Source organism: Sinohyriopsis cumingii, unplaced genomic scaffold, assembly GCF_028554795.1.
Source record: "Sinohyriopsis cumingii isolate HCF-2022 unplaced genomic scaffold, ASM2855479v2 utg005057l, whole genome shotgun sequence".
Taxonomy (NCBI): domain Eukaryota; kingdom Metazoa; phylum Mollusca; class Bivalvia; order Unionida; family Unionidae; genus Sinohyriopsis; species Sinohyriopsis cumingii.
Genome location: NW_028316884.1, coordinates 32,935 through 40,509, shown reverse-complemented (window position 1 = coordinate 40,509; position 7,575 = coordinate 32,935). Strand labels below are relative to the sequence as shown.

The 7,575-nt window shown below is 34.1% G+C and overlaps 1 long non-coding RNA gene across 7 annotated transcripts in view; it reads right to left on the bottom strand.

Annotated features, from left to right (window-relative positions):
• Positions 1-483: 483 nt before the first annotated feature.
• LOC149769004 (uncharacterized) overlaps positions 484-7,575 on the bottom strand; it is a 39,993-nt gene continuing 32,901 nt past the window's right edge. For 5 of the 7 annotated variants that reach the window (XR_016419523.1, XR_016419528.1, XR_016419527.1 and 2 more), the window contains one exon: positions 484-7,575. This exon is cut by the window's right edge. This is a non-coding gene — a long non-coding RNA (uncharacterized LOC149769004). The other 2 variants (XR_016419525.1, XR_016419529.1) reach the window with 2 other exon arrangements.

Here is a 7,575-nt window from a genome sequence, read left to right as displayed (position 1 = left end):
TCTTAAAGAACTTTCAATATTTGACCAAAAGTGTTCAGCATACATTTGTTTTCCTACATCAAACTAGTATAGTTCATAAATGCCGCCCACATGTATGCGTTTCTATGGAAACACTGTGAGGCTATTCTTTCCTTTAGGTATCACGGTACCAATTGTTTTTCCATATACCTCAATGCTAATGTTTTGTGAAATAAATATACTTTCTGTCCTACTTGGGCATGCATGTCACACGCTGTCATATAGAACAATGCTAGATTGTCAATTTGACAATGACATAACCAGGTACTCCATTGCATTTAAGAGAGATAACTCTACTGGAACTAGACAGGGGTAAGAGTTATCTAGTCACAACAAGCACATTTTCAGTCATGTGTACCATATTTTAAAAAAATCATAAAAAATACAAAATATGATCTAGATAGAAATTAACACAAGCTCACATGTTGCCAAGAGGCTCAACTTTTTTTTAAGCCAAACAGAAAGCACAAGTCTTACATAATGCACCAATCACAGCTAGTTTTGTTCTTTAATTCTGAATACAATGTTCCATACACCTTAAGCTCCGCCCACCTGGACTTGCGCAATTGGTACCGTTATACCTATAGCAAACCTTAATTTTTCCAATAATCTGTGAAATAGTTCGGGACTGTATAAGTAACAAATATACTTAGTCTCACTTGTGAAAAACAATTTGATGAGGTACTAACCTATGTCTTATATGAATGTGTATAGAAATGTCATTGAGCTGTTTGAACTATTGTTTTCATACTTTTGCTTCACCATCAAAATCATCTTTTGAAATAAAATGAATTCTTTCAACTATGAGTTCTATCTTATTCATATCAGCAATTATTGAACTTCACATAGGTGATATGGGATAAATTACATTATATCATATTATGTAATAACTAGGTCAAAGGTCAATGTACCAAATAGTATGCACCTGTCCTACTTCAAAATGTACAATTCACCTAAAAGAAAGGAATTTATATTTGTTTGGTAGGTGCAGAACTTAACATCAGAGACAGGTGGACATGACCCAATCTTATTATAAAGTATAAGCTTTGACCACTTTACACTATCTACAGATACAAGAGGTCACTAACCACCAGTCCTCACACAAAGGTCCACCTACCCATCCTCTTTGTAACACAAATAGTAAGCTTTCCTCCTTTGTAATGTGAATAAAATTGTTTCAATAAGCCAGTCAGTCACCAAATATAGTAAATCGCAGCTTCTAAGTGGTTATGTTTGGATTGGGAGGTGAAATTAGGGGAATAAAATACAGAAAAATGCCAAATATAAACACTAAGTATAGCACATCAAATGGAGTTAAAAACAGGAGGAAAGTGTTTATCTAAAAGGGAGAGGTAGCTTATGATAAAGGAATTAAAGGTGGCAAAGTCAGCAATGCGAAAAATGAGAAGTGAAAGTTTGATGACCTTACCTTGGACAAATATATGGGGCAGGGCCCAACAGGTCCAAGGACAGCCCAAAGGCCACTGTGCTATAACATCCCTTACAGGACCCAAATTTCAAGTGAAGTTGTGTTCATTTCCATCTAATATAAAAGGGTGAATAATTTAGATAATATAGATACATATAAAGTATATTTCTTCTACATAAGAATTTAATAATAATTGGCATAAGATAGAGAGAAACTTATCTCAGAGCCAAGCAGAACATACCTTATCAGTTTTTAAACTTGTAAACTTTACTGTGAGAAATTATCAAATTGCTTCTACTTACATTTGCATCAAGATTGAGGGCTAATATAATACTTCACAAATCTTCTCTTTATTTTCATAATCAGTCACTGAAAATGTGCGATTTTATTTCCTTGAAATGTTATGACTGGTGTAAGGGAGATAACTGAATGATATACATAAGGTGTGGTAACCTTGAATACATTATCCATGTAATATAGATGAGTTCATCAACAACCTGTATTAACTTCATTGCAATTAAATTATCTCAAAATACATTACTGACAAAGTGAGAACCTAACATTTAGGCTCCTATGTTTAGTGGAGACCTCAAGAGTCATGTAATTTTAATTTCTAAGATGACGCAGCTCTTTCATATCACATAGTTCATATTTTCTACAATGCCGGCATGTAGAGTGCAGCCTTCCATAACCATGCAGATATCATCTCATGCCAATTTGGATTCTTGCGATGGGATGCAAAGTTTCAAGAACAGTGTGGATTTGAATGGAATGAATACGCACTGTGTGACTAAAATGGTTATCATTCTGTAATGTTGGACCAAACATGGAAATTCCACAGGAGCAGCTTGACAGAAAGAAATAGGATTAATTGAAAGTCAATAGTAGATTATAATTGGGCTTATATAAGTGCCAATGGGAAATGCTGACTTAAGGAAACTGTTCTTGTTTGTTGGTATTCACTGCTACTTCAACAAAAGGGAATGCAAGAGAACTGAACTAACTACATGAACAATTTCAAAGCAGGAGAGTGTAAAAAAAAAAGGGACAATTAGAGCAGGACAATTCAAATCAAAATGGGAAGGAATACCAAATCCTTAATAAATTACCTAAAAATTATTCATGCCAGAACATCCCACATGATACAAGTGATCTATCTACAAGTGTACTTAGAATGTTCTCTATCCTGGTTTATGGCATGCCTTACAAGAACAAGATAGTTGTTTTTGTACACATGATTTTTCATCTTTTGCAGGTACAATAGCCAATATTTGGCCAAAATCAACTATATTATGTTTCCATAACTTATTTTGTTGCATGCATTCCAATCTAGGAGGTAACAGCACATACATAAAGGCATCAGGTAACACAAGTCTATATCTATCATAGCTATAGTTATCAAAAGTCCCCATCCAAAGCCATCTTGTGCTATTTTCTAAAGATTTCATACATTTTATTCTTAAAGAACTTTCAATATTTGACCAAAAGTGTTCAGCATACATTTGTTTTCCTACATCAAACTAGTATAGTTCATAAATGCCGCCCACATGTATGCGTTTCTATGGAAACACTGTGAGGCTATTCTTTCCTTTAGGTATCACGGTACCAATTGTTTTTCCATATACCTCAATGCTAATGTTTTGTGAAATAAATATACTTTCTGTCCTACTTGGGCATGCATGTCACACGCTGTCATATAGAACAATGCTAGATTGTCAATTTGACAATGACATAACCAGGTACTCCATTGCATTTAAGAGAGATAACTCTACTGGAACTAGACAGGGGTAAGAGTTATCTAGTCACAACAAGCACATTTTCAGTCATGTGTACCATATTTTAAAAAAATCATAAAAAATACAAAATATGATCTAGATAGAAATTAACACAAGCTCACATGTTGCCAAGAGGCTCAACTTTTTTTTAAGCCAAACAGAAAGCACAAGTCTTACATAATGCACCAATCACAGCTAGTTTTGTTCTTTAATTCTGAATACAATGTTCCATACACCTTAAGCTCCGCCCACCTGGACTTGCGCAATTGGTACCGTTATACCTATAGCAAACCTTAATTTTTCCAATAATCTGTGAAATAGTTCGGGACTGTATAAGTAACAAATATACTTAGTCTCACTTGTGAAAAACAATTTGATGAGGTACTAACCTATGTCTTATATGAATGTGTATAGAAATGTCATTGAGCTGTTTGAACTATTGTTTTCATACTTTTGCTTCACCATCAAAATCATCTTTTGAAATAAAATGAATTCTTTCAACTATGAGTTCTATCTTATTCATATCAGCAATTATTGAACTTCACATAGGTGATATGGGATAAATTACATTATATCATATTATGTAATAACTAGGTCAAAGGTCAATGTACCAAATAGTATGCACCTGTCCTACTTCAAAATGTACAATTCACCTAAAAGAAAGGAATTTATATTTGTTTGGTAGGTGCAGAACTTAACATCAGAGACAGGTGGACATGACCCAATCTTATTATAAAGTATAAGCTTTGACCACTTTACACTATCTACAGATACAAGAGGTCACTAACCACCAGTCCTCACACAAAGGTCCACCTACCCATCCTCTTTGTAACACAAATAGTAAGCTTTCCTCCTTTGTAATGTGAATAAAATTGTTTCAATAAGCCAGTCAGTCACCAAATATAGTAAATCGCAGCTTCTAAGTGGTTATGTTTGGATTGGGAGGTGAAATTAGGGGAATAAAATACAGAAAAATGCCAAATATAAACACTAAGTATAGCACATCAAATGGAGTTAAAAACAGGAGGAAAGTGTTTATCTAAAAGGGAGAGGTAGCTTATGATAAAGGAATTAAAGGTGGCAAAGTCAGCAATGCGAAAAATGAGAAGTGAAAGTTTGATGACCTTACCTTGGACAAATATATGGGGCAGGGCCCAACAGGTCCAAGGACAGCCCAAAGGCCACTGTGCTATAACATCCCTTACAGGACCCAAATTTCAAGTGAAGTTGTGTTCATTTCCATCTAATATAAAAGGGTGAATAATTTAGATAATATAGATACATATAAAGTATATTTCTTCTACATAAGAATTTAATAATAATTGGCATAAGATAGAGAGAAACTTATCTCAGAGCCAAGCAGAACATACCTTATCAGTTTTTAAACTTGTAAACTTTACTGTGAGAAATTATCAAATTGCTTCTACTTACATTTGCATCAAGATTGAGGGCTAATATAATACTTCACAAATCTTCTCTTTATTTTCATAATCAGTCACTGAAAATGTGCGATTTTATTTCCTTGAAATGTTATGACTGGTGTAAGGGAGATAACTGAATGATATACATAAGGTGTGGTAACCTTGAATACATTATCCATGTAATATAGATGAGTTCATCAACAACCTGTATTAACTTCATTGCAATTAAATTATCTCAAAATACATTACTGACAAAGTGAGAACCTAACATTTAGGCTCCTATGTTTAGTGGAGACCTCAAGAGTCATGTAATTTTAATTTCTAAGATGACGCAGCTCTTTCATATCACATAGTTCATATTTTCTACAATGCCGGCATGTAGAGTGCAGCCTTCCATAACCATGCAGATATCATCTCATGCCAATTTGGATTCTTGCGATGGGATGCAAAGTTTCAAGAACAGTGTGGATTTGAATGGAATGAATACGCACTGTGTGACTAAAATGGTTATCATTCTGTAATGTTGGACCAAACATGGAAATTCCACAGGAGCAGCTTGACAGAAAGAAATAGGATTAATTGAAAGTCAATAGTAGATTATAATTGGGCTTATATAAGTGCCAATGGGAAATGCTGACTTAAGGAAACTGTTCTTGTTTGTTGGTATTCACTGCTACTTCAACAAAAGGGAATGCAAGAGAACTGAACTAACTACATGAACAATTTCAAAGCAGGAGAGTGTAAAAAAAAAAGGGACAATTAGAGCAGGACAATTCAAATCAAAATGGGAAGGAATACCAAATCCTTAATAAATTACCTAAAAATTATTCATGCCAGAACATCCCACATGATACAAGTGATCTATCTACAAGTGTACTTAGAATGTTCTCTATCCTGGTTTATGGCATGCCTTACAAGAACAAGATAGTTGTTTTTGTACACATGATTTTTCATCTTTTGCAGGTACAATAGCCAATATTTGGCCAAAATCAACTATATTATGTTTCCATAACTTATTTTGTTGCATGCATTCCAATCTAGGAGGTAACAGCACATACATAAAGGCATCAGGTAACACAAGTCTATATCTATCATAGCTATAGTTATCAAAAGTCCCCATCCAAAGCCATCTTGTGCTATTTTCTAAAGATTTCATACATTTTATTCTTAAAGAACTTTCAATATTTGACCAAAAGTGTTCAGCATACATTTGTTTTCCTACATCAAACTAGTATAGTTCATAAATGCCGCCCACATGTATGCGTTTCTATGGAAACACTGTGAGGCTATTCTTTCCTTTAGGTATCACGGTACCAATTGTTTTTCCATATACCTCAATGCTAATGTTTTGTGAAATAAATATACTTTCTGTCCTACTTGGGCATGCATGTCACACGCTGTCATATAGAACAATGCTAGATTGTCAATTTGACAATGACATAACCAGGTACTCCATTGCATTTAAGAGAGATAACTCTACTGGAACTAGACAGGGGTAAGAGTTATCTAGTCACAACAAGCACATTTTCAGTCATGTGTACCATATTTTAAAAAAATCATAAAAAATACAAAATATGATCTAGATAGAAATTAACACAAGCTCACATGTTGCCAAGAGGCTCAACTTTTTTTTAAGCCAAACAGAAAGCACAAGTCTTACATAATGCACCAATCACAGCTAGTTTTGTTCTTTAATTCTGAATACAATGTTCCATACACCTTAAGCTCCGCCCACCTGGACTTGCGCAATTGGTACCGTTATACCTATAGCAAACCTTAATTTTTCCAATAATCTGTGAAATAGTTCGGGACTGTATAAGTAACAAATATACTTAGTCTCACTTGTGAAAAACAATTTGATGAGGTACTAACCTATGTCTTATATGAATGTGTATAGAAATGTCATTGAGCTGTTTGAACTATTGTTTTCATACTTTTGCTTCACCATCAAAATCATCTTTTGAAATAAAATGAATTCTTTCAACTATGAGTTCTATCTTATTCATATCAGCAATTATTGAACTTCACATAGGTGATATGGGATAAATTACATTATATCATATTATGTAATAACTAGGTCAAAGGTCAATGTACCAAATAGTATGCACCTGTCCTACTTCAAAATGTACAATTCACCTAAAAGAAAGGAATTTATATTTGTTTGGTAGGTGCAGAACTTAACATCAGAGACAGGTGGACATGACCCAATCTTATTATAAAGTATAAGCTTTGACCACTTTACACTATCTACAGATACAAGAGGTCACTAACCACCAGTCCTCACACAAAGGTCCACCTACCCATCCTCTTTGTAACACAAATAGTAAGCTTTCCTCCTTTGTAATGTGAATAAAATTGTTTCAATAAGCCAGTCAGTCACCAAATATAGTAAATCGCAGCTTCTAAGTGGTTATGTTTGGATTGGGAGGTGAAATTAGGGGAATAAAATACAGAAAAATGCCAAATATAAACACTAAGTATAGCACATCAAATGGAGTTAAAAACAGGAGGAAAGTGTTTATCTAAAAGGGAGAGGTAGCTTATGATAAAGGAATTAAAGGTGGCAAAGTCAGCAATGCGAAAAATGAGAAGTGAAAGTTTGATGACCTTACCTTGGACAAATATATGGGGCAGGGCCCAACAGGTCCAAGGACAGCCCAAAGGCCACTGTGCTATAACATCCCTTACAGGACCCAAATTTCAAGTGAAGTTGTGTTCATTTCCATCTAATATAAAAGGGTGAATAATTTAGATAATATAGATACATATAAAGTATATTTCTTCTACATAAGAATTTAATAATAATTGGCATAAGATAGAGAGAAACTTATCTCAGAGCCAAGCAGAACATACCTTATCAGTTTTTAAACTTGTAAACTTTACTGTGAGAAATTATCAAATTGCTTCTACTTACATTTGCATCAAGATTGAG